We start from the raw sequence: 9,189 nt of genomic DNA, 5'->3' as shown, positions 1-9,189 counted from the left end.
CTAAAACCCATAGCTTTGACTAGACTATATGAGGATCTTAAAAGAAGCTTGGAAAAAAAAAAAAAAGAAGCTTGGAAGCCTTCCCTGAAAAGATGCACACAAAAATATATTCTCCTAATTGTACATATATAATGGTTTTTTATTGCATTAAAAATGTACTTCTTTCTCAGAAATAACATTTTAACATGTACAAAGATTTATAACTCATTCACTCTCATAAATGTGGAAGCTTGGGGAATTGTGTTGACAATGGGATTTCCTTTTCTTTTAACAAAAGAAAAAAAAAAACTGCCTCAAGTTTCAGCATGTGCTGCCTCTGCAAAGTCCGTGAGTTTCTTGGGACTGTGTTCCCATTTCTCAACAAAATCTTGTGATTCAAACAGGCATTCAAAGCCCTGATTCTGATGAAACTGATGATGCCTGCAGCAGCAGACAAGAGTTCTTTCAGGATTTTCGCAGAGTCCTCAAAAATTACAATGAAATGTGGGGCCCTCCCCCACCCCCAGGCACTCCCTACCCGTCATTCTAACTCTTTCAACCTTGTGATCAGTCTATGAAATCATCATATCCATTTGGTTAATGAATTTATTCCTTTTTTTTTTTTTTCAAGTGTTAAAATGGTATGCATCGTGATTACTGAGGTTTTTTTTTTTTTTTTTTTTTTTGGCGCTGCGAGAAACGTCGAGCCTGAGGCGAATGCCTCCCTGAGCTCACCCTGATCTTGGCCCTGGAGGTTGAGGCAGTTTGAAAGAGGTGGGACGGTGTGGAGTGGGGAGAATTTCAGTTCAGTTCAGTTCAGTGGGGATAATTTCAGTTCAGTTCAGTTCAGTTCAGTTCAGTCGCTCAGTCGCCTCCGATTCTTTGCGAACTCATGGACTGCTGCAGGCCGGGGTTTCCCTGTCCATCACAAACTCCCAGAGCTCTCTTAAGAGGGGGCCGTTTTTCCTCTGCCAATCTTCATTCCACTGAGCCTAAAATTGAAAATACACTCCTGGCATATTGCAGCTTTTAGTTCTTTTCCTCTCTCAACATCTCATATACTGTGCAGCACATGGCATCAAATTGTAAGCTCCATGATCCCTTCTACTGACCTCAGGGTCACTTTTCCACATTTCTCTAGGGCTTCTGTAACTATTCTAGGTAATCTTCAATATCCACATAATTCTAATATCTCAGTTAGTTGACCCCCTTCAATTGTTATGAAATTTCCCCTTCTTTACCGTTGCTGCTAAGTTGCTTCAGTCATGTCCGACTCTGTGCGACCCCATAGACGGCAGCCCACCAGGCTCCCCCGTCCCTGGGATTCTCCAGGCAAGAACAGTGGAGTGGGTTGCCATTTCCTTCTCCAATGCATGAAAGTGAAAAGTGAAAGAGAAGTTGCTCAGTCGTGTCCGACTCTTCGAGACCCCATGGACTGCAGCCCACCAGGCTCCTCCATCCATGGGATTTTCCAGGCAAGAGTACTGGAGTGGGGTGCCATTGCCTTCTCCAACTGTTACTTACCAATAAACCTATTACCATTAAATCTCAAATTTAAGCATCAAATCCTGACCAATACTTCTTATCCCATTTATTTCCTCTCACACTCATATTTCATCAATTCTTTGGCACCATTAAGACCTCTGACCGACTAATTTTATCTCATTTCTCTGTCCCTCACCTCCACCTTCACTAGACAGTCAACATCCCTTCATCCTTGATTCCCTCTTTATCCAGCTTAGATTCCATGGTCTATCGCAATAATTGTTGCATTTATGTTTACCTGGCAAATAAGAGTTTTTCTGTTCCCACCAATAAGGAGAATCAAAGGCTTTTTCCATTTAGACAGAACGGACAATAGTATGCATTTACAGGTTTTCCCCAGGATTAAGTTAATTGTTTTGTCTTCTGTCATAGTCCAAAGATATCTGGACCTCAGGACATCCCCCATGGATTCACTATACCAACCACAGCACACTAATTGGACTGTCCCAGCAAGAAATGGTTAGTACATTGGAGACCTTAGAATGAAGCATGTCCTCCAGAGGGTGGGAAATAAACCCCACCAAGACTCAGGACGCATGCCACATCAACAAAGTTTTTAGGGGTCTGGTGGTTGGCACATTCTGGAACAGCCCACCCAAGTAATGTGCATGTGTGTGGCTTTAGTCACGTCCAACTCTTTGCAACCCGTGGACTATAGCCTTCCACTGTCCATGGGATTTTGCAGGCAAGAATACTGGAGTGGGTTGCCGTGCCCACCTCCAGGGGATCTTCCCAACCCAGGCATTGAACCCATGTTGGCAGGCGGGTTCTTTACCACTAGCGCCACCTGGGAAGCCCCCACCAAAGTAAAGGAAAGCACAAATTATAGCATCTTGAAACCATCAAAACAAAGGTACAGAAGACATAGCAGGAGTGTCATTAAATGATAAGCTCCTACTGCTGCCTAGGTATTTGGGGTGTCTTCTTCAGCAAATAAGAAGAGTCACCATCTTTCCTTGCTTCTCTGCCCCTCCTCATATACGCAAAACAACTCAACCACTCTCAAGGTCCATGGAGGCTTCTTCTCACCTGCTGGAATGTGTCTCTCTAAGTATGCACATGGCTCACCTCACTTTCCATCCTCCTTGTCCAGACTGTCAACCTAGCCCTCTTCTTTATCCTGATCACCTCCTTTATTTTTATCACATGGCTTATCCTTATCTAGCTGGATATTGGAGAAGGCAATGGCAACCCACTCCAGTACTCTTGCCTGGAAAATCCCGTGGACGGAGGGGCCTGGTGGGCTGCCGTCCATGGGGTCTCGCAGAGTTGGACACGACTGAAGCGACTTAGCAGCAGCAGCTGGATATTACATTAGCTTGCTTTTAGGTATGTTTACTATCTCTTCCAGGCTAGAGAGGAAGCTGCATATGACCAGAGACTGTCCCGTTTATCTTTGTAATCACAGAACCTAAAACAGAACTTATTGGCATAGAAAGTGAAGTGAAAGTGTTAGTCACTCAGTTGTGTCCAACTCTCTGCTACTCCATGGACTGTAGCCTGCCAGGCTCCTCTATCCATGGGATTTCCCAGGCAAAGAATCCTGGAGTGGGTTGACAGTAAATATTCAGTAAATACCTATAGTATAAGTGAATGAAGTTTTGACTGAATATACCTCTCCCATAAAGATGCCAAACTTGCTAATACTGCGTGTGCTTTATCTGTGCACAGAAACCTTTTCTTCTAGAAGATTTTCTGAGCAAAAGTATGCACTGAGGATGAAACAGGGGCAGGCAGCCAGGAAGTTATCAATCACCTCATCCAAATCCATGCTCATGGGGAATGACACGCTTCCTGAAGATACCAACACCTGTGTTATCAATTCTGTAGAATCACTGACCTGATACCCTCCATCCCCACCTCAGGAGACCCGTCAATCTCACTAGTAATCCATTCCTAAATCGGAGTGCAGGAGACATTTATTTGCATACGAGGCCCATTCATTCCCTCAGCTGGCAATGATGTATGAGTTAAGTCTCTCCTTTTGCCACAAGCATCCTGAGTCCTCTCACTCAGAAAAGAGAAGCCATGGGCAGCAGAGGTTCTCAGCCACAGAGCCACCACACCCCAGGATAAAGAATTCTTTAATGTCTTAGGCATTTCTTACAGTGCTTCCCTCACTCGTCTCCTTTCTCTTAGGCTTTTTGAGGCGAAGAAAAAGGGTGGCGTCACAGCTGCAGGGACGGGAAATTGTGCTGAAGGCCGCACAGGCCCTCACGTGCTCTCACACATGCACTGTAAGAGTGTAGACAGCATGAATGCTCACGGGGAGGATAATGAATGCTCTGTGCCAGTAACCCCACCTCTGGGAGTTGGTTCCTTCCTATTTGGATGCTCTTAGGCAATGTGAGGTGAGGGGGAAATTTGCCTCTACACAGAATTTAAGGGGAGGAGAGCACCAAAAATTTTAGTAACCGAGATAGATTATATTTTAATGCAATATTTTTAAAAACCTATATTAATGCCAAAAAAATCCATGATGAACAAAAATATCAAAATTTTAAAAGAAGGCCACTTACTAACTTGTTGGTCTTGCAAAATTAATATTACCAAACCTCAAGTTTCTTTGATGCCCCAAATGAGAAAGGAATATAGTCAGTTGTCTTGGCCAGGAGGCCATACGGATCAAATCAGAAAATGAATTTGAAGCACCTGATACACAGGAGGCACCCATGGATATTACTGGGCTTTCCTGGTGGCTCAGATGGTAATGAATTTGCCTGCCGTACAGGAGACCTGGGCTCGATCCCTGGGTTGGGGAGAAGATCCCCTGGAGAAGGGAATGGCTACAAACTCCAGTATTCTTGCCTGGGAAATTCCATGGACAGAGGAGCCTGGTGGGCTACAGTCCCTGGGGTCGCCAAGAGTTGGACACAAGTGAGCAACTAACACCTTCACTTCTCACATGGATATTACTATTCACAAGAATTTATTGAACTGTGCTAAGGGTGACATGATGTTTGTCTCGCTTTCTCTCTTTTTTTTTTTGCTATCCTGCAATATCTATGAGGAAGGTTAATAGTGACAGTTCTTCCAATGCTGTTTACCATCTAAACCTCATTTGCAAACAAACACAATTAAGTATTGACAGGAGCCCTCCATCAGACAAGTTCCCTGAGTCTCTTACGTCCAGCCCATTCCCTGACACGGGCTGAAGTCTCTGTCTTTTTCCTGTGACCTCCACACTTTCTCTTTTGCCTTTCCTTGCTTCCCATTTCTAGAGGGCCAGTCTCAGGTGTTCTCATTCCAAAATGATGATTGCTCCTCCAAGGGTACCGAAGGATAAAAGACACCTTTGCTGGCCTGTTGGGGATGCGCACACTGTGGATTTCTCTGGGTGCTGCTCTGGTCAGGTGTTCAGAGTCTGGTTATCACAGTTCTCCTGCTACCTGAAATGAGGAGTCGTGGTGAGGCCACGGTGTGGATGGAGGGCAGAGTTTTCCAAACTGGAGACCATGACCCAAGAGTGGATCACAAAATCATTCATCACGGAACTGGGAGTGAATCATGGTTGCAATCAATACTAGAAAAATAAAACAATATGCACTATCAGAGTATGCCACACATAATAAGGATGAAATTTTTTGTAGGTCTTTTGTTTCTGTTATATATACACATATGCCAGCTTTTTCACCTGCCATATCGATAAAAAAAAAAAAGAATTTGTGGCCTGCAAGCCATCAGCCCCTGCAGCCACCCCTCAACAGTGTACCTTGAAGGGATTCAGGATGGAAAAAAACCAGGATACTGACCAAAGATAGCTGAGGTGCATATCAAAGGAATGATTTCAATGAGCCGGAGCCTTGCATCTTCCCATACAAAGAAAATCGCTAAATTCCTTAGCTTGAGATACCTGGTTTCCTTTAATTAACAGTAATCTTTTACTGATCTCTCCATCTGATCTTTGTTGCAAAAACTCCTAGTATGCTAGCTTCTTCCTTAGGAGCAGTCCCTCAGGGCAATCTAAGAGGCTGACTCTCAGGCATAAATCCTTAGGAAGTCTGCCAAATAAAACATAATTCTCAACTTTTAGGTTGTACATTTTTTTTTTCAGTCAACAAATGCAATCTATTCCTTACTGTGAGTCACAGTAAAATGACTTGAAAGCCACCTGTGTATCAGTGAAGAGTTCAGGTGCTATAGTCAAACTCTTTGGGTTTAAATCTTGACCATGCCACTTATTACACGTTCATGCTTAGTCATGCCAGACTCTTTGTGAGTCCGTGGACAGAAGCCCTTCAGGCCTCTCTGTCCATGGGAATTTTCAGGCAGGAATATTGGAATGGGTTGCCGTTTCCTCCTCCAGGGGATCTTCCGGACCCAGGGATCAAAACCTTGTCTCTAGTGTCTCCTGCACTGGCAGGCAGATTCTTTACCACTAGCACCACCTGTGAAGCCCTCAACTTGCTATGAGACCTTAGCAATATTTCCCCCCTTCTCTATGCCTCAGTTTCCTCATGTGTAAAATCCATGACTAATACTACCCACTGCGAAGATAGTTGTGAAGATTAAATGATTTAATGCATACAATGTTTGTAGAATAGTGCCAGGCACAGAAATGAGCTATTATATTATTCCTGTCAGCAGCAGCACCTGCATATAATGTATGAACCCTGGGTCAGGAAGATCCCCTGGAGGAGGGCATGGCAACCCACTTTAGTACCCTTGCCTGGTGAATCCCATGGACAGAGGAGCCTGGCGGGCTGCAGTTCATAGGGTCACAAAGAGTCAGACACGACTGAAGCGACTTAGCACACAAGTATGCACTCACAAAGTGACTGAAGCAGTGCCTGAGACATAATATGGGCTCAATAGTTATTTGTCCTCGTGGAATACACTTTGTTTATCACTGTATTCTACTGTATTCTGTTCTCCTCTGCACACGAGAAGATGACGCTTGCCCATCTCAGTGAAGACAAATAGGACCTTGCAACTAGGTCTGGCCAAGATTGTAGATGGAAGGGACGTGTGCCACTTCCAGGCCTAAACAATTCATCGCTCATTTGTGATTGTTCGGTGCTCTTTGACTCTCCTGAGGCAAACCCTGAAGACTTGGGTTGGGGCAATCTGTGAACGAGGTGGTGGAAGCTCTAGCCTGGGTCCTTGAGGGATGGTGTGACTAGAGCCCACTGCCTCCATTCACCTCAACTAACCTGTGCAGACAGGTCGCATGTAACTTCCGTGTGCTTGATGATCACAGCTTTACGTAGATATAATTCACATGCCATAACATTCACCATTTTAAGTGTACAATTTGGTAGTTTCTCATATATTTACAGAGTTATACCAGATTTCACAGGACCTTGAATGCCAAGCTAAAGAGTTTCAGTTTTATCCTACAGAAATTGGAGAGTTAATAGGAAATTCTTTTAATTGCATAAAAAAAATGTTTACTAATTAAATAATCTGACAAACAGTATTACCCTTACTTTCGGCTTCTTCCTAGTTTTATCCATATGTCACATTATTTTTTTCATGTTTGTAACCATGTCCTATCTATGACTTTGTTTTCTGTGGTAACATTAGGGTTATTTCATATATATTTTTCTCTATATCTAGATTGTCTTCATTCTAAAGATTTGTTAATTTTATTGTTTGGCTGTGGTGGGTCTTCGTTGCTGCACGTGGGCTTTCTCTAGTTGCAGACAGCAGGGGCTACTCTTTGTTGCCACGCATGGGCTTCTCATTGCAGTGGCTTCTCTTGGTGCAGAGCACAGGCTCTGGGTGTGTGGGCTTCCGTAGCTGTGGCTCTCAGGCTCAGCATTTGCGGCTCTCCAACTCCAGAGCACAGGCTCAGCAGTTGTGGCGCACACGTTAGGGCTTAATTGCTCCGAGGCATGTGGAATCTTCCCAGACCAGGCACTGAACCAGTGTCACTGCATTGCAAGGTGGATTCTTTACCACTGAGCTACCAGGAAACCCCTGTCTTCCCTTAAGCTACACCGTGTCTCTTGCTATTGTTGGACATTTATAGTTTTCCATTGTGTGTATAGAACTGTTTTTCAAACATACATGTGTGTGTGTGGACTAGGGTGATTCAAGTGAAATGCCAAGGGTATAAAAATTAAGGAAGTATCCACATTCAGGCTGCAATTTTTCACCTAAGTGCCTCACTTGCCCAGTCCCAGCCCTACACTTATAGCGAGGTGTCTGTGTGCAGGTATGCGTGTTTTCCTTCTAAATTATTCCCTCAGAATGAGATTACTGGTTCTCATGACAGGATTATTGGTTTAGAGTCCTTTAAAGTTCTTATTGCTCTTGCTAGGGATTACTAGAAGGTTTCTTAGAAGAATTCCATTGACGGTTTTTTTTAAAACATAATTTTGATATGTGCACCACAGCATTTTACAAAGATTACAGACGTAACAGAGCAGTAAAGTGATTATGACAACAGTATGTCCCCACTATAGTACAGCCATTGCTATAGAAGATCCACAGGTCTGACTTTTTACATGTGCTAGCCCAGTCAGAATACTCCATTTTTAGCCAGTTATGCCTTCATGCAGTCAACTGTTAAACTCAATCATCAAAGTAACCACAACAAGCCATTCATATTGAATGTATGTCCCTAGCAGATGACCCTTCTGTGTATACCAACCTGCTCACTCCAGGTGTATAATTTCTCTATGAGACTAGCCCTTAGGACAGCAGCCTCTATGCCAACAGAGTCATGCATGAAGAGTGGTATGACTACTGCTATTTTATCACAAACCAGGTTCCTAGCTGTAGGGCTCAAATGAAATTGCTATTATTGGGGGACAAATAGTATCAGAATTTGCCTACCCACAACAGTTTCTGTAAAAGTAAATGGAAAAATCTCTGGCCCAGTCTGTTTTGTACACATTTTTTTCCTGGGGGCGGGGGTGGGGGTGGGGGGGCAGGGCACTTTTTAAAAGGCACTGAAAGGAAAATTACCAGAATGGAATTCAGAAAGGTCTGGGTTCTGAGTCATCCCCAGGCAAATGTAGTTCCCGATCTCACATAATTAGGGAAATATTAAAGGGAGATAGAGCAGAAAGAGCAAGGTTGAGGTAGAGTATGGTATAATGGAAAGGGGTTGTTTAAAAGAAACCAAAATTGTCCACAAAACTCTTTCAGCAACTTTCCTTTGGTTATCCTGGGAAAGAATGTGTTAGGACTGCCAATTAGGATTGATTAACTCATTACCTGCTGCTGCTAAGTCCCTTCAGTCATATCCAACTCTTTGCGACCCTATGGACTATATAGCCTACTAGGCTCCTCTGTCCATGGGATTCTCCAGGCAAGAATATTGCAGTGGGTTGCCATGACCTCCTCCAGGGGATCTTTCCCACTCAGGGACTGAACCCACATCTTTTTTGTCTCCTGCTTTGCCGGCAAGTTCTTTACCACTAGCGCCACCTGGGAAGCCCAATTCATCTAACTCCTCCTAATTTGGCATACTTGAAGCTACAATATTAAAGTTATCTTTTCTTTTGTGGGTTTCTGTCTTATTCATCTAGAGAGCTTTGCTAAGTTACTGTGTATGAAATGTGCTGCTTCCATAGAGCCTTACTTTCTAAAGATTCAATGTCCTCTGCGTGTTTTAGATTAAGCTCATCAGGGACTCCTAACCTCAAGAGAGGCTGGCTTTAGGAGAAAGGGTTGCTGAATTACATTATGTACAAACAGCTTACATCTAGGGCG

The sequence above is a fragment of the Bos mutus genome, chromosome 4 (assembly GCF_027580195.1).
Source record: "Bos mutus isolate GX-2022 chromosome 4, NWIPB_WYAK_1.1, whole genome shotgun sequence".
NCBI lineage: Eukaryota > Metazoa > Chordata > Mammalia > Artiodactyla > Bovidae > Bos > Bos mutus.
This window is presented reverse-complemented; position numbering follows the sequence as displayed.